This window comes from Engystomops pustulosus, chromosome 3 (assembly GCF_040894005.1).
Source record: "Engystomops pustulosus chromosome 3, aEngPut4.maternal, whole genome shotgun sequence".
Lineage (NCBI taxonomy): Eukaryota > Metazoa > Chordata > Amphibia > Anura > Leptodactylidae > Engystomops > Engystomops pustulosus.
Genome location: NC_092413.1, coordinates 138,679,149 through 138,697,505, shown reverse-complemented (window position 1 = coordinate 138,697,505; position 18,357 = coordinate 138,679,149). Strand labels below are relative to the sequence as shown.

Sequence of the window (18,357 nt, the reverse complement as noted above, 5' to 3'; positions counted from 1 at the left end):
TGAGGATCTCATAAATCTGATGGTGTCACAGACAAATTTATATGCCCACCAATTTGTTGCACAAAACCCCACATCATTTTCTAGGTGGACCCCGGTGTTCAGCATTCGGGCCGAGCGATCCGAGCAGCATGCGTTGCGAGTGTGATGCGAGTTCAATGCATCACACTCGCAAGTGTGGAACGCAGGGCCGATTCTAGCATATTTGCTGCCGGAGGCGAATATTAAAATGCTGCCCCCCCCCCCTGCTCCCTGTTCAGAAAATGCTGAAAACTTTACTAACAATTAACATCCCCACAGACAGCTCCCTGACACTGTGTGACTGACTACAGGATCTGGGAGTCATTAGTGGCATCTAGTACCTTATAGATGACAATCTCTTCCATCAGGAGGACTTTATTCCGGGTTCTCCAATCCATGATGTATCAAAGGTGAATTCACGGCCGGATATCTTCAGCTCCGTGCAGCATCTCCACCCGGCGTCCCTAAAAATACCACAGTCACTTACAGTATAAAGTCTCCTGGATAACAACACTGCGCTCCTAAATAATATATACTCCTCACAACACAACTGTCCGCACGCTCCACACATATAAAACATCCCTTCATTATATATAAATATTCTACTGGAATTATAGCATGTACAGCACCAATCAATATACAACGCCCCCTATTTATTAATACAGACCCCCCCCCCCAAACATTTGTTTTACATGATGCAAAGTAATCTATTGTATCTTATGAATAATATATCCCACCCAGTTATTATGTTACATGTGAATTTATATAGAGTACTACCCTGATTAATGTAAATATATAGCACCTCCTAATGAATATATATAATTTATTTTTATAGGCCCCCCCCAGTATAAACAGTATCCAGACCCATATAAATATATACAGCCCCCCAGAATAAACAGAATCTGGCCCCATATAAATATATATAGCCCCCCCCCCCCCCAGAATAAACAGAATCTGGTCCCATATAAATATATACAGCCCCCCCAAAATAAACAGAATCTGGCCCCCCATATAAATATATACAGCCCCCCCAAAATAAACAGAATCTGGCCCCCCATATAAATATATACAGCCCCCCAGAATAAACAGAGTATGGCCCCCCATATAAATATATACAGCCCCCCAGAATAAACAGAGTATGGCCCCCCATATAGATATATACAGCCCCCCAGAATAAACAGAGTATGGCCCCCCATAAAGATATATACAGCCCCCCAGAATAAACAGAATCTGGCCCCCCATATAAATATATACAGCGCCCCCAGAATAAACAGAGTATGGCCCCCCATATAAATATATACAGCCCCCCAGAATAAACAGAGTATGCCCCCCCATATAAATATATACAGCCCCCCAGAATAAACAGAATCTGGCCCCCCATATAAATATATACAGCCCCTTCCCCCCCAGTGTAATAAGAATTTGGCCCCTCATATAAATATATACAACCCCCCCCCCCCCCCAGGAAAAATGGGATCTGGCCCCTTATAACTGTACACAGCCTCCCCAGTAAAAAAGTATATATAGAAGACACACCCCCCCCCCCGTTACAGCAGTAATCGCCCCCTAATATATATATTTAATTAATAATTGGACAATAAAAATAATAAAACTTATACTTACCTCACGGCAGGGTGCTCCCACGGCGCGCGGCTCCCATATTCACGCGGATCTTCTGGCACCCACGGCTCCGCTGAGTGACACAGGCGCGTGACGTCATCATCCGCCGCCTGTGTCACTGCACTGTATGGAGCGACGCCGGCAGCCGTAAAGGCGCTGCACCGTTCCGCATGTAAATCGCACCTGTTTCTTAAAGAGACAGGTGCGATTTATCTGAAGGGAGATTCAGGCGCCGGCGGGCGCCGGAATCGCCCACATTGGAGCTGCAAAATGCCGCTTTTAAAGAGGGCCGCATTCAGATGCGGCCCTGGTGGAACGGCCCTTAGAGTACTGATGTTTTCTACAGTAGTCCAATTTACTAAAATGTACTGTAATTGACACGGCCACGCTTTGAGGCAATTCACAAATTTTTGCTTTACAACGATAATGCACAATGCCCCCCTTTGACCATTTTGGCATACACCCCTTTACAAAACATTTGTGTAGATGAGAGTACATTTCAAAGGTAGGTTAAAACTCTGCTAGTACCTACCACCTAAGAGGGCAAGGTAAGGAATCGAAATGTACAAGCTGTGTAAGAGTACCAGCGAACACCCACAGGTGTAGGGTTTATGAAGGAAATGACACACAAATTAGCTCTCCAGAATACCCCATTGTCCTAGGAGCTACTGGGAAACTTGTGTGGAATCCGGTGCACCCACTGCTGGATAAGAGTTAACATCTCTATGTGGATAACTTTTATACTAGCCTTACACTTTTCAAATCCCTAAGTTCCAGAGATACTGCAGCGTGCTGAACTGTATGCAAAAACCAGAGAGGTCTCACTGGATCCCTTGTTAAGCAGCCACTTAGGGGGACATCAAGCACTCAGCAATCAGAACATGATGTTGGTCAAGCATAAGGACAAAAGGGATGTCCTTGTTCTGACCACAATTCGTGGGGACTCCAGCACCCTCATCCATGTATGCGGAACCACTACCACTTCCCCCAAATCAGACTGCATCCTGGCTTACAGTAAATACATGGGTGGGGTTAATCTGTCAGATCAGGTGCTGAAGCCGTACAGTGCTCTATGGAAAATGAGGATATGGTATACAAAGATGTCTGTGTACATTGTATAGATGGCACTATACACCTCTTACATGCTATTCCAATGTGCAGGTCATGACGTATCATTTCCCCATTTTCAAGAGGTGGTGATTGAGGCACTAATATTTGGACAGGAAGGACAGGGCCCCTGTACCTCTGGATTAGATGCCCCCCATGTTGTGCCAGGACAACATTTTCCCAGGGAATTCCCCCAGACTGCTTCTAAAGGAAGGACTGAGAAATGATGTTGCAAAAGGGGGGTTAGGAAGGACATATATACCACTGCGAGACCTGCCCTGACAATTCTGGCCTCTGCAAGAAAGAGTACTTCAGGATATATCATACAACTCCCGAGTAATCAAATTTTAGTTGTGAAAGCAAAAACACAGACATATGCTATATGACCAAGACTCAATGGGGCTCATTTACAAAGGGTCCATCGGACGCATTTTCGTCAGGTTTCCCTTCAATTTCCGTTTTGCGCTGAATTGCCCTGGGATTTTGGCGCACACGATTGGATTTTGGCGCATCGGCGCCACCTTGCACGCCGACAGAAATCAGGGGGCGGGTCGTCAGACAACCCGACGGATTCGGACAAACCGCAGAATTTAAAAAAGGATTTGTGCCGCAAGATCAAGCACTCACATGCACCAGGAAGAAGCAGGTGATCTCCGGCGGACCTTGGCGGAGTAGCGACACATGCAGGAACTGGAGCGCACGATCTTAGTGAATCGCGCCGGACCCGAATAAGTAAATCTGTTTTTATGATGTTCTTCTGCGTTGTGGTGTATTTTAACATTAATAAAATATTAAGTCTTGGCCATATAGCATATGTCTGTATTTTTGCTTTCATGTCTGGCTTTGACCTGGACAGTATTTTTTAGGTTTTCTATTTGCCCTCCAAGCCTCTGAAATTGTTAGCACATCCTTTGCGATTCCCCAAGTTCTGCTCAAATAGACACAGGGCTTTATAATTCTGGAGACCTGTTGTATTTTCTGGCTAGAATTACATGTTGGGTCTTTCTTACGTCAGGAAACATGGCTTCCTAATCAGAGAGCTGACATAATGGGCACCAAATTTTCCAGAAATAATTGCAATTTGTATTTTGGGCATCCATGGCAGATCATGTTTGGAAAACCACCTGTATGTTCTAAATGCTCACATACCACTTGATAATAAATATATTACACAAAGGAGAGAAGAAAGTGGCTCTGGCACTGCCCCCAAACACCCTGCGACACAATTGAGCCCCGGTTCCGTTGAGGTGACGTATGGCATATATTGCAGTAAGGTGAAGCCACAGGTGGTGCTCAGCAGGAAAACAGTGTAATCTTGAATAGGTATGAAGAAAATCACGGCACTCACCAGGAACGCTTCAGTATTTATTCATAACAACACAGGTGGTACCGGACGCCGGCATGCGGCAAGGCGACGGGCCGCTTCGCGCTAGACAGCGCTTTCTCTAGCCTCTGACGTCATCCTCCCGGGGCATGCGTGTTTTAAGCGCCGGCCCCGGAAGGTCGTCATGGATACATGGCAACAACAAAACATGCAGGTGCATAGTCATTACAATACGTGATTAAACTAACACTATGTTAAAAACAACAGCATATAAGGGAATGCAGTTTGCAGGCAATAGTACTATGTAATTAAGACTGGAATGGCTGAATTAGGTCAAGTTAAGGGTACACGTACATTCTTGGGTTTTACAAAAAAACGCTCAAATCGTTGCGGTCGTTCAGACCCAAGGTGCCCATGGCGTTACACCTAAGAATCCATTTAGCTTTGTGGCGCAATAAAGCTTTTTGGCGATCCCCACCTCTTGGATTATTGTCCAGCCTTTCTATACCGGCGAAGCGAAATGGATTCGGTTCGTTGGGGTGGCAAAGTCTTGCGTGCTCGATCAGCCGCGGACAGCCATTCCCAGTCAAAATTGAGTTAAAATGTTCTCTAACTCTGATAAACATACTTCTAATTGTTTTTCCGATGTAAAATTTATTGCACGAACAGACGAGGACGTACACTACAAACGTCGTTCTACAGGTCATAAAGCTCTTAATGTCGATTGTTACGCCTCCTAGGTTCAAAGTTTTGGCTTGTAAATTATACCTGCAAAAATTGCAGTGCCCACATTTTAAGTTTCCCTTAGGAGCACCCTTACTGAGCCAATTTTGTCTCGGAACGGAGTATCTACTCTGGACTAGCTCAGTTCTCAATGTGGGGCCGTGAGCTCAGCCAGTTTTGGTTCCTGACGGAGGATGTTCCAATGCTTATTAATAGCTTTACGAATAGCGCCATCGTTAGAATTAAATTCAAAGGAGAAAGCAAATCTCTTATCTCCATCATTTCTATGTTTCTTAGCATTGGAGAACAGACTTCGTCTAGGAATAGCCTCGGCTTTTTTTAGGGCGGTCTGTATATCCTCATTTGGATACCCGCGTTCTAAGAACCGTGTGGCGAGTTCCTGCGCTTGCTGTTTAAACCTTATGTTGTCACTGTTAAGTCTCTTGAGACAAAGAAATTGTCTGAAAGGGACGCCGGATTTGACGTGTGGGGGATGGAAACTGTCGTGATGCAGAAGTGAGTTTGTCGCTGTTGGTTTTCTGTAACCTTTCGTAAGCAGGATGCCATCCACTGTTTTAATCCTTACGTCTAAAAAGTCAAGAGAGTCGCACCCAAATGAGGAAGTGAATTTCATATTCATGTCATTAGTGCCATTTAGATAGTCGACAAATGAAGGGAATTCGTTATGTGACCTGTCCCAAACAATAAAAATATCGTCCACATATCTAAGATAAACGCGGATATTTCTGATGAATGGGTTGCCCAGAGAGTGGACAAAGCGGGATTCAAAAACTGCCAAGAAAATATTGGCCAATGTACAGGCTAAGGGTGTACCCATTGCCGTTCCCACTCTCTGCGCATACCAAGAGCCATCAAACATAAACGCGTTATGGGAAAGGACAAAGGTGAGTGCGTCGCTAACAAACTCGATATAGTCTGCATCTTTACCTGCATTCCGCAGAGTCAGGCGGACAGCCTCAACGCCAAGGTCCTGCGGGATGCGGGTATACAGGCTTTCAACGTCAATGGATGCAAGTTGAAAACCGTCCTGCCATACTAAATCTTCGATGGCCAGGAGAAAAGTAGTGGTATCTTTCAGGTAAGCCGGGATATCGTTTAACAATGGCGTAATAACCAATTCAAGTATTGAGAGATGGGTTCTGTGATAGACCCTATACCGGCGACGATGGGACGTCCCGGTGGATCACAAAGGGTCTTATGAATCTTAGGGAGGAAATACCACACGGGATAAGTGGGATTTTTTGGAAACCAACGGTCTGCTGTTCTCTTAGAAAGGACCCCTTTTTCGACATTACGCCTAAGTAAAGTCTGAAGGTGTGATGCGTACTTAATGGTAGGATTCTGGTCGAGACGTTTATAAGTACAGTCATCCCCCAACTGGCGTTTAGCTTCCGCTAGGTAGTAGTCTCGCGTCATAACCACCACGTTCCCACCCTTGTCGGCTGGTTTTAGAATTATGTCATCCCGCGCCTTAAGGTGTTTTAGAGCTATTTTTTCACTAGAAGACAAATTGTCAGGGGTGGTAGGATAAATCAGCGCTCTAACGTCTTCAGTGACGCATTGGACGAAAATGTCTATGGGATGACCAGCCGGCAAGGGTGGGCAAAAAGAGGAGGGGAGCCCCCCTCTAAACTCTTCAATGCATACCTGTGTGGTGTGGTTATATACAGGTTCAATGTCAGGCATGTGGTGTAGGTCATGTAAAAGTCGGATTTCCGAAATGTTTGGGGTGGTGTCGGGGGGACTAAACCCTAGAGGGACAATGATGCTGGGGATCTCGCCAGGCCTGCGTTCTACCTCAGATGTTGGTTTGTCATAGAAAAACCTACGCAAATTGAGTTTTCGTGCTGCTTTAAATAAATCAATTTCAAAATTGCACATATCAAAGGCATTAGGTATCGCATAATTTAACCCCTTAGAGAGCAAAGAAACTACATTATTGTTAAGGGGAGTGTTAGTAAGATTAACCACAGTCCGGTTAGTACAAGAGTCACCTGTTTCGGCTAGCGCCAGGAAACCTGTTTCCGTTTTTTTCTTCCTCGACCGCCTCATCCTGCCCCGGCGGGTACATCGCCTAAAGGGACAGGAACCTCTGGAGTGGTTTCATTGCCCAAAAGGCCGGTGTCTTTATTGCTCGGTCCTGCTTCGTCAGATGGACTGGAGTCGGACTCCGTTGTCCAAAAGTCTGTATTGGTTCTATTTCTGGTGTTTCTCCTGCGGTTCCCTCCTCTTCTTCTTTTAGTACTACTATTGGACTGCCAGTCGAAAATCCGCCCCTCGTCGAAATCTTGTTTATCGCGGAGGAACTTGTCTCTCTTGCGATTTTTCACTTCTATTTGCGTTAAAAGCATTTTTTTCTCCAGTTTTTTGGAGAATATTTGAAATTGACTCTCTGAAAGGCGTGATCTTAATTCGGTCTTGGCCTTACAGAGCTCTGTGGTGACTGATTCATATTCAATTCTGTTTCAATTAGAAGTATGTTTATCAGAGTTAGAGAACATTTTAACTCCATTTTGACTGGGAATGGCTGTCCGCGGCTGATCGAGAATGCAAGACTTTGCCACCCCAACTAACCGAATCCATTTCGCTTCGTCGGTATAGAAAGGCTGGACAATAATCTAAGAGGTGGGGATCGCCAAAAAGCTTTATTGCGCCACGAAGCTAAATGGATTCTTAGGTATAACGCCATGGGCGCCTTGGGTCTGAACGACCGCAACGATTTGAGCGTTTTTTTGTAAAACCCAAGAATGTACGTGTACCCTTAACTTGACCTAATTCAGCCATTCCAGTCTTAATTACATAGTACTATTGCCTGCAAACTGCATTCCCTTATATGCTGTTGTTTTTAACATAGTGTTGTTTTTAACATAGTGTTTTGTTGTTGCCATGTATCCATGACGACCTTCCGGGGCCGGCGCTTAAAACACGCATGCCCCGGGAGGATGACGTCAGAGGCTAGAGAAAGTGCTGTCTAGCGCGAAACGGCCCGTCGCCTTGCCGCATGCCGGCGTCCTGTACCACCTGTGTTGTTATGAATAAATACTGAAGCGTTCCTGGTGAGTGCCGCGATTTTCTTCATACCTATTCAATAAATATATTACACCTTGCTAAATTCCCCAAGGAGTGTACTTTCCAAAATTGGGGGCACTATTTGGGTTCTACACTGCTTTGTACCACTAGGGCTCTCCAACACATGTAAAGGATTTCTGTCAGATTTGGCTTCTAAATGAAACATCACTCTTTCCCTTTACTGTTTTTACTCTGTGTTTACTCCCAATTCTATGTTCAGGAGCTTTTTTCATTTTTGGAGCCTAGTATGATCATACACCTGTTGGGGCAAATAAACATATTACACCTTGTTAAATTCTCCAAGGGGTGTACTTTCCAAAATTGTGTCAATTGTTGGGCTTCTCCTCTGTTTTGGTACCATTTGGCTTTCCAAATGCATCCTGACACATGAAAAGTATTTTAGCCATATTTGCCCTCCAAAAACTGAACAGCACTGTTTTCCTTCCAAGTGCCACCCTGTGCCCATACAGTACAGTGACAAGATGGCCGTTGACATACTTAGGAGGAATTGCACCAAACATTATGAGATGCATTTACCTCTTTTACCCCTTGTGAAGGTGAAAATTTTAGTGTTGAAAGAAAATATTGTTAAATTACATTTCCTTAATTTCACTTTCATTTATTTTTGACCCTCATGAAATGCTCAAAGGGTTAACAAACTTTCCAAGGTTGTTTTGAATATTTTAGTGATGTAGTTTCTAAAATGGTGTGGGGGGAGTTCGATCATATAGGTCTTAAAAAGTCACTTCTAACTAGTCCCTCCAAAACTAGGTTTTGACAATTTTTGTGAAAATTTTAAAAATTGCACCTAAAGTTATAAGCCTCCTAACATCCAAAATAAAGTAAAATGTTGAATTTCAAAAACATAATTTTTCTTCATAATTTTCACCAAATTTAAATTTTTTCATAAATAAATACTAAACCTATTGGCAACATTTCTCCGCTAACATGAAGTACAATGTATCACGAAAAAACATTCTCCAAATCACCTGCATATGTTAAAGCGTTCCAAAGTAATTACCACAAAAAGTGACATGTCAGATAAAAAAAAAAGGATCACGTCAGAAAGGTGCAAAATGACCAAGTCATTAAGGAGTTAATATTCATTGTAAATTATCTGAAGAGGATTTTAGGCATGTTGCAGAATTTGCACATTTACATCCACTTACTGAATAATGCATAATGCAAACTAGCGAATGATTTCATCCATTTTAATATAATACATGAAATCCACTGTAGAACATGTGACAAGTGCAGATCTCATAGGGGTTCAATATTTCAAAGGAAAATGAGAACATACATATGAACCCATGGCAGACGGACATACATAATCCTTGCAGATATTGCTCCTGGGTTTGTTAATATGATAATTAATTTTAAAAAATTATTGACAAGGTTATAGTGTTAGATAATGAAACTTGTTATATATATAAAGGCTATGGTGAAACAGGGCAGCAATAAGGTGATAATGGGGCAAATTTACTTACCCGGTCCATTCGCGTTCCAGCGGCGGCTTCTCCGCTCTGGATTCGGGTCCGGCCGGGATTTAATAAGGTAGTTCTTCCGCCGTCCACCAGGTGGCGCTGCTGCGCTGAAAGTAAACTCATCGCGCCGGAATGCACCGAGCTGGACCAGGTGAAGGTAAGCGGTCCTTATGCGACACATTTTCGGTTTTTAAATGCGGCGGTTTTTCCGAATACGTCGGGTTTTCGTTCGGCCACGCCCCCCGATTTCCGTCGCGCGCATGCCAGCGCCGATGCGCCACAATCCGATCGCGTGCGCCAAAATCCCGGGGCAATTTAAGTACAAGCGGCGCAAAACGGAAATATTCGGGTAACACGTCGGGAAAACGCGAATCGGGCCCTTAATAAATGACCCCCAATGTGTCATTGATAAATAGTGACATCTGGTGGTTCTGTAGAAGAAATGCATCTCCTTAACGCCGAAGCCAATTTTCACCTTCCTGACACGGCCCATTTTTTCAAATCTTCCCCGTGTCACTATAAGTGGTTATAACTTAGGAGTGCTTTAACATATCCAACTGATTTTGAAATTCTTTTCTCGTGACACTTAGTACTTCATGTTAGTTGAAAAATTTTGTTGGTATGTGTTGCGTTTATTTATGTAAAAACTGCTGTATCGCAGTTTAAAACACTTTTTAAACTTTATAGCCGAAGCTGCTTCGGCGCAGGGAGGTACGCGCTCGGCGCTTACCATGCGCGCGGCTACATAGGAAGTGAAGGAGCACTTCGGCTGCTTCGGCTATAAAGTTAAAAAAGTGTTTTAAACCGCAATACAGCGGTTTAAAACACTAACAAAAATAAGCTCCGGCACCAGCTCACCCCGAGCTGGTGCTCGGTATGTCCTTCTTATATCTGCCACTTCAAGTGGTAGGTTTCCTTTAAGTTTGTTAACCCTTTAATTGTTTTACAGGGGATAAAACAAAATTGGATGCAATTTTGAAATTTAAATCAATGTGTTTTTCAAAAAATGTACAAATTCTTAGTTGCTAAAACACCAAAACGCTCCACAAAGTTTGATACCCAAATTCTCCTGAGTGTAACAATACCCCATATGTGTTGGTAAACTGCTATATGGGCACATGCCAGGGCATTGAAGGGAATCTGTGCCATTCAGAGCAGATTATGCATTTAGACAAATAAGAGCTTATTTTTAGCAACATTAGATGCACTTTACAAATACTTTATTTTAGTGGGTCATTAGCTCATTTATGAGATTTTATTAACTCTTTAATGTATGTAGGAAAAAAAATAGTAAATTTTGGTTTCCTTTCTTCTTGTATTTTGTGGGGGCCGTACACCATACCATAAAAATAACATATTAGGGCAAATTTACTTACCCGGTGCATTGGCGATCCAGCGGCGCGTTCTCAGTAGAGGATTCGGGTCTTCCGGCGATTCACTAAGGTAGTGTGCCCGATGTCCACTAGGTGCCGCTGCTTCGCTGAAGTCCGCCGGAGTTGGCAGGAGTTCACCATCCTATCTTGGGTGCAGGTAAGCTCGTGTCAAGCAACACATTTTTTTAAAGAAATTCTGCGAATCCATCAGGTTTTCCGACAGCCACACCCCCCGATTTCCATTGCCCACATGCCGGCGCCGATGCGCCACAATCCGATCCCGCGCGCTAAATCTCGGGGCAATTCGGCACAAATCGGGAAACCCGATGAAAAATAGCGATTCGGGCCCTTAGTAAATGACCCCCATTATCTTTATTCTATGGATCACTCCAATTACGGTGATACCTCATTTATATAGTTTTTTTTACATATTTTTGCAATTTTACTGAAGAAAAACAAATACAGAGAAGAACCTAATTTATTTTTGCATCCCCATCTTTTCAGATATCACTTTAATATTTTTTGGTTGACAGTGCTGGTTTAGGGCTTAGTTTATGCGTGTTGAGTTGTCCTTTTCAGTGATACAATTTTTGCGCACATAACTTTTTTGATCACTTTTTAGAACATTTTTGTGAAGGGATTTTATGAAAAATGTACATTTTTGGCGAGTTTTTCGGGTTTTGTTATTACGGCGCTCACCAAGCGGGTCCAATAATGTTTCTGAGTTATTGTACAGATTGTTAGGGATGCAGCGATACCAAATATGTGGGGGGTTTTGGTGATTTTTTTTTTTTTTTACTTTATAGGATATGTATAGGGAATGTTTGTATTTATGGGACTTTAACTATTTAATTAATTCTTTTTATTAAAAAATGTTTTTATTAAGTGTTTTTAACGTTTTTTTAACTTTTACAGGTTGGCTTGAACAAGTGATACTCTGATTGCTTGTTCAAGTTCTTCTTCACCTAATACAGTGTAATAAAGATGTATCATGTAACTCACTGAGCATGCTCAGTGTGTTACAGCCAGAAGAAGCTGCGCAGTCCTGGGGCACTGGGCCATTCGGCGCACAGGAACCTTGCACGCTGCTTGTAAGCAATTAATGCCTGTGATCACGGGTGCTAGAAACGCTTGCCATCCAGGAGCCGGTGCCAGAAGCATGATGTAATAGTACTGCAATATGCAGGAACGCACCTCCCACCATGCAGTACTATTACTTCAAATGTTGGAAAGGGGTTAAAAGCAAATTGTGAAGCAAGTTATTTTAAGAGAAATACGTCTATCCAATAAAAGTATTTATTATTTATGTTTATTACATCATTGTACCACATGCCTTTCAGTAGATAGGTGGCCCAGCACATACTGTCCCCACAGTATATAGGTAGCCCAGCACACTCCCCCCGTCCCACCCCATAAGATAGATTGACCAGCACACACTGCCCCCAACCCCAGTAGATAGGTAGCCCAGCACATATTACCCCTCCCTAGTAGATAGTTAACCCCAGCACACTCTGCCCCCAGTAAATAGGTAGCCCAGCACACACTGCCCCCAACCCCAGTAGATAGGTAGCCCTGCATACACTACTCCTCCCTAGGAGATAGGTAGCCCCAGCACACACTATAGCACACACTATACCTGCAGTATATGGGTAGTCCAGCACACACTGCCCCCCAGTATGTAGGTAGATCCTTTGCAACTCCTCTTCTCCATGGGATCCCTCAGAAGTAATGCTAGGAGAGCCAAATCTGTGCGCTCTGCCCATACACACTATGACGTCATGCGTCTTAGACACACACAGCTCTGATTGAGGATTGGAATCAGAGTGAAACTCGTGCTCCATCTAGTGACCGGGCCATGAGACTGCAGTCCCATAATTTCCCATTTGATGGTGGGTGTGAACACCTCTATAGGGTAATATTGCTGTGATGGGACATAATTTTGTGGAGACATGATCTGACCACTATACCTGGCCCACTTTCTTCTCTCATGCATGATCCAACCTGCCCTATACCGAATCTGGATCCAAAAATGTTTGGATTGTCAGCTAACAGTGTTCTCTATTTTCACCAGGCATTGGAGGGCCTTGATCTCCAATCCTTAAATAGTTGGTTCCCTTCCAGTATGAGAGGCAGTAAATGGTTTATGGTCAATCAGTTGACCAAACATTTACTCACAATCTAGCACTAACAATTACGAGGTTACTGTGACACCCCGTCACTTGATATTTCTTATCTGCGGATGGTTTCTGGATGACAGGACAAAGATATAGGGCGCCCAATGTTTCCTTCCTTAACCCTGTGTCCTTTTCCTATGTTGGTCAGTTTATGTGTCCAATCAGAATACATGGCACACACTAGGAATGTTTTTTTCTTTTTTATTTCGGTGAGTATTTCACATAGTATAGCTTTCCCCATAAGTCAAGTTTGGTCTGGCTTTCAGACGTTAAGTAGAGAGTCTAGTATAGTGTCTAAGTTGCCACACAAAGGGGGTAATATATGGGCTTAGGTGCCCATGCAATGATATATGTTGATAAAAAAAATCACCCAGTATCCCTACATTACGCAGGAAAACCCTGGAGGTTCAATTAAAGGCACAATATTCTTTGGAATAGAACACATCAGACATGGTAATTGTATTCAGGGCCGGCGCTATGGGTTGTCAAAGTGGGCAATTGCCCACGGCCCACTGGAAGGGGAGAATCTCTTCTTTCAAATGAATCTTGAATTTTGTTTCTAGGTGCTATGGATCCAGAGATATTCAGGTTTAAAGGGAACCTGTCACCAGGGACCTCATTTTTCACTAAAGACATATTGTAAAAGCCCATGACACCAGCAGTGCAAATCTGCCTTTCTGCCTTTTCTAAGCATTTGCATTACAATATAATTGTCTGTTATAACTTACTCTTGCATCCTGACAAAATCCTGGGGTAGTCACAGAGGCTGGACTTTGGTTTGGATGCATTTCAAAAAACAACATGTGGCTTGTCTGTTACCCACTTCTCAGAGCTTGGCCCCCACCTTTGTGCTCCTGTCTAGAACCACCTCCTGCTTCTTCTCAGAGGTCACAGCCTGGTCAGCCTGACATCAGTGGAGGAGGGACAAGCTGTACAGGAGCACAAAGATGGAGACAGCCTGCAGCTCAAACAGGTCACATTTTAACTATTTTGTTTTTATAAAATGTTTGAGTTTGAATCAAAATTGCATGAAGGCGCCTATGTCTATAAACTCTTTAATGCAATTTTGAAAATGGGGCAAGTGTCTGCCCTCAGAAAATATGTGGTTTGTTGGGTTACTTTAATTTTTTTTTTTTTGCTGTTATTTTGATTTTAATTTTAAACGCCAAAATTGTAAAAATTGCTCTGGTCAATGCGACAAAATATCCAGAAATACCTGACTGTTGAATTAGCCGGTGAAGATGCTTATCATCTCTCTCCTGTCTATATATCTATCTGAACATTTATATATCTCGCTTTTTCTCTATTTATTTATCAATCAATCTTCTATTTCTGTTCTAGTGTATTTATCTCTCATATCCATCTACAGTATATATGATCTACTTTATAGTTCTGCATCTAGAAATCTCTATCATCTTTCATATTTATCTTCTATCACAGTGGTGGCGAACCTATGGCACGCGTGCCAGAGAGGGCACGCAGAGCTCTCTCTGTGGGCACGCGCCCCATCTCCACTGCCGTCTCTGTAGAACTGGCCAGGCAGGAAAAGCTCCAGCGATCTCTCTTACTGTGGGCTGCATCAGACCTGCTCTCTGCTCAACAGTGCTGCCTAGAGACACAGTAGCAGGTCAGTGCCTGCCCCTCCACTCCCTCCCCCTTCCCCTCCCCCTTCAGCCCGGGAACACGAGGAGAGTGAGAGGGAACTGCCTGGAGCACACAGCAGCTGGTGCCCAGTGAGTACAGAGAAGTGCAGCAGGAGGGCAGGAGCTGCTCTGTGTGCATTACACAGGCAGCAGTCAGGCAGCTTTGGGACACTAAACAACTATAGGTGCTTATTGTTTAGTGTCCCAAAGTGCCCTGTATGACACATGTCTGTGGCCACATATATTCTGCCCCTGGTCCAGATCTCTTGTCACTGTGCCATGCTGCCAGTGACCCTGGGGTGCACTACTACAGCATGGCACAGGTGCCCAGAGTTCTGGACCAAGGGAAGTGTGTATATGTATGTATGTGTGTGTGGCCACAGACCCACCCTCCACCACACAACACACACTTTACCCTACACATCCCCTGCCGAATTCAAAAATCCTTCATATTGCCCCTGCATGGGGGTAGTGTTCCTCACTGGATGGTGGTAGTGTTCCTCACTGGATGGGGGTAGTGTTCTCCGCTGTATTTGCTCCTGCTTGGTGATATAATTAGTGATGTTGGACTTTCTTTAGTTGTCTGTTTATTATCAGTATGGTGGTTTTTATGTTGTTGTACTGGTAATGGTCATCATGTAGCAGTGTTATATGTCCCTTGTAGAGTGGTATGGTGTGATTTTAGGCTAAATAGACGTGTTGGCACTTTGCAATGATTACATGGACTTTGGTTTGGAGTTTGGGCACTCGGTCTCTAAAAGGTTCGCCATCACTGTTCTATCATAATAATTAATAATTCTTTATATAGCGCACACAGATTACACAGCGCTTGCCAAATCAGTCCCTGTCCCCATGGGACTCACAATCTATTCAACCAACCAGTAATTTTTTGTAGTGTGGGAGGAAACCAGAGGACCCAGAGGAAAACCACACAAACATACAAACATACAATCATCTGTTTATCGCCTTCCATATTACAGTTTGTTTTACCATACTAAAGGGAGCCACTTACTGACTTGTCATAAAATTGTTTTATTTTGGGGCCCCACTTTTAGTTTTGCCCAGGGCCCCAATTTGTCTAGAACCGGCCCTAATTGTATTAATAAGATATCCAAAGCAGAAAACAAATGGATTTGTGGTGGTTTAAATAGTGAAATTGAAGTTTTTACTTTTTGAAATTGTCTGGGAGTACAGCAAGCAGCCTGGCAAGAAGCTATATTAGGAGGTAGGGAGGCAAAGAACGCTATCCCTGACGAAGGAATTTTTTTTTGGAAAAAGTATTGTTGATGATACCTTTTTATCTGTGCAGAAATTGTTGCACAGTGCAGGAAATACAATAATGATCATGTTACTTTTCTTGTGGGTCATCTTGAATTTTTGCATGAATTTTTTTACATTGAAGTCTATGGGAGAGTGAAAAATCTGTGTTTTTAAATTTTTTTTAAAAGGGAACCTGTCACCAGGGACCTCATTTTCACTAAAGACAGATTGTAAAAGCCCATGACACCTGCAGTTCATAAATGCATATCTGCCTTTCTAAGCATTTGCACTACAATAGAATTGTGCGTTATAACTTCCTCTTGCATCCTGACAAATGTGACTTTTTTGAACTGCAGGCTGCCTCCATCTTTGTACCTGTGCCTCCCCCACCAATGTCAGGCTGACCAGGCTGTGACCTCTGAGAAGGAGCAGGAGGAGGAGCTGTACAGGAGCACAAAGGTGGGGACTAAGATCTGAGGAGTGAGTAACACAGACAAGGCACATGTTGTTTTTTGAAATGCATCCAAACGTCCAGCCACTATAACTATCCCAGGATTTTGTCAGGGTCCAAGAGTAAGTTATAACACACAATTATACTGTAATGCAAATGCTTAGAAAAGGCAGAAAAGAATATTTGCACTGCAGGTGTTATAAGCTTCTGAAACCTGTGACAGGTTCCCTTTAAATTTGAAATCAGTGCATGATGGAGCGGTTTCCCAAGGGTTTGGGAAAGTTGAAACCACTCCTCACTGGTCACTTTCATGGGACTAACGACACAGCTCTGCATACAGAAAGGTAAGTTTTGAGGAAGAAGGGGGTGACACAAGATGTATAAGAGCTTATATAATGCCATCAGCCACCATCTTATATACAAAGTCTAAAGTCAATGGGACTGCAGAATAGGCTTTAGCTTGGTACCTGGCATTTTGCAGATAACTAATGGGGGTGGGGAGTACCCAGAATTGGGTAATAAAGCGAGAGTTAAAGTTGCACGCAGTTAGCGAGTGTGATAGGCCTAAATTGGAGGAGAAAATATAAGCATCCATAAACACGAGCAAACCCCTTACAGAGAAGCTCATTAGCGTAAAGATAAAAAAAAAATTCTTTCATTCTTATATTGAGGCCAATTTTATGCTACTTGTACTTGACGGGAGTTTAAAAGCTGAAGACAAGTATATTATTGTAACATTAATTCAACTAATTTGATTGAAACAACAGACAAGCATTGATAAACCCCTTTAGTCTGAAACAAAGCATTACCATCTATGCACTATAGCTGGTAATGCAAACTTGCTCTAACAAACCTCAATACATTATCCCAAACTGTATCACAAGATCTTCAATCCTTTTATAACTTTCCCATGTCTTGGTTGGGCAGAATCGCTGCAGGGAAATTTTTATATTGCTTTAGAAACTTACCCATCCCCATGTGCAAATTTGCACTAAAACTTATCCAAAAGCTTCTGACCACCTTCATATGGAAAGGGAAGAAAGCAAGAGTTTCTCTGAGCGTCCTTATCCTACTAATGTTGGAATGGGGGTTGGGGTGCCCATCGGTTACTATCAGGCGGTCTTAGCAGATCAACTCAAGGCCTGGTGGACAGATGATTCAGATAAGTTGTGGATGGCAATAGAGGTTTTCCCTCAGGTTTTCCTGTCAGGTTTTCCCTCCTTGAAAACATTAAAGTGGACTATGTGATACTCACACTTTAGACTCCCCATGAAAGCAGGAATTCTTACATTTAGGGAAACTTTCTCGGACACTAGGGCATTATCAATGAGGGCCCAGGACCTCCCTGTCCTCACTCTGAACCATATCATCCCACAGACAAACTTTGACCTTTGGGTGTCCAGAGGAGCTAAGGAGGTGGGGGACCTCCTAGAGGGGAAGATACTCTCCTTTGAACAGGTATCTCTGCAATATCAACTTCCCAAAGGGGAATTCTATAAATATCTAAAACTGCGACATTTTCTCTCTAAGTGTAAAGTTTCCAATGCATTAGCCCCATCAAAATATGAGGAGTTCCTCGTATCCCCAATTCCCTGTAAAAAGGGCATCTCAATAGCCTACTCGACCTTGGGTGACTTCCGTACCCACACTGCAATTTCCTACAGGGAAAAATGGGAAAGTGAATTCCAGCACAATTTTACAGATGAACAGTGGAGCACAGCCATAATTACCAGTAGTAAGGCATCTAGATGTTTTAACTACTTGGAGACTGCCAGAAAACAGAATACAGATGGTACCTTATCCCCTATAGACTCTCCAAAATGTTTCCAAACTCATCTCCTGTTTAATGGAGATGCACCCTACCTAAAGGATCTCTACTGCATATCTGGTGGTCATGTACTAGTATTACCGTATGGACAAAGGTTTATAAATTTATTTTTTACGTACTGTTATACCCTCCGCCATGAGGCCCTCAAGTAGACTTATTAGGTATTGGTTTGGAACAACTGAGGAAAGCAGACAGGTACCCTATGCATAATATACACTGCAAGAGTAAGCATTGGGAGATGCTGGAAGTAACAGGAGGTCCC

The 18,357-nt window shown here is 43.1% G+C and overlaps 1 long non-coding RNA gene across 1 annotated transcript in view; it reads left to right on the top strand.

Annotated features, from left to right (window-relative positions):
• LOC140121989 (uncharacterized) overlaps nucleotides 1-12,005 on the top strand; it is a 33,790-nt gene extending 21,785 nt beyond the window's left edge. Inside the window, exons 4-5 of the long non-coding RNA XR_011854234.1 lie at nucleotides 10,833-10,896; nucleotides 11,655-12,005. This is a non-coding gene — a long non-coding RNA (uncharacterized lncRNA). The remainder of the gene's footprint in view (nucleotides 1-10,832; nucleotides 10,897-11,654) is intronic.
• The last annotated feature ends 6,352 nt before the right edge of the window (nucleotides 12,006-18,357 follow it).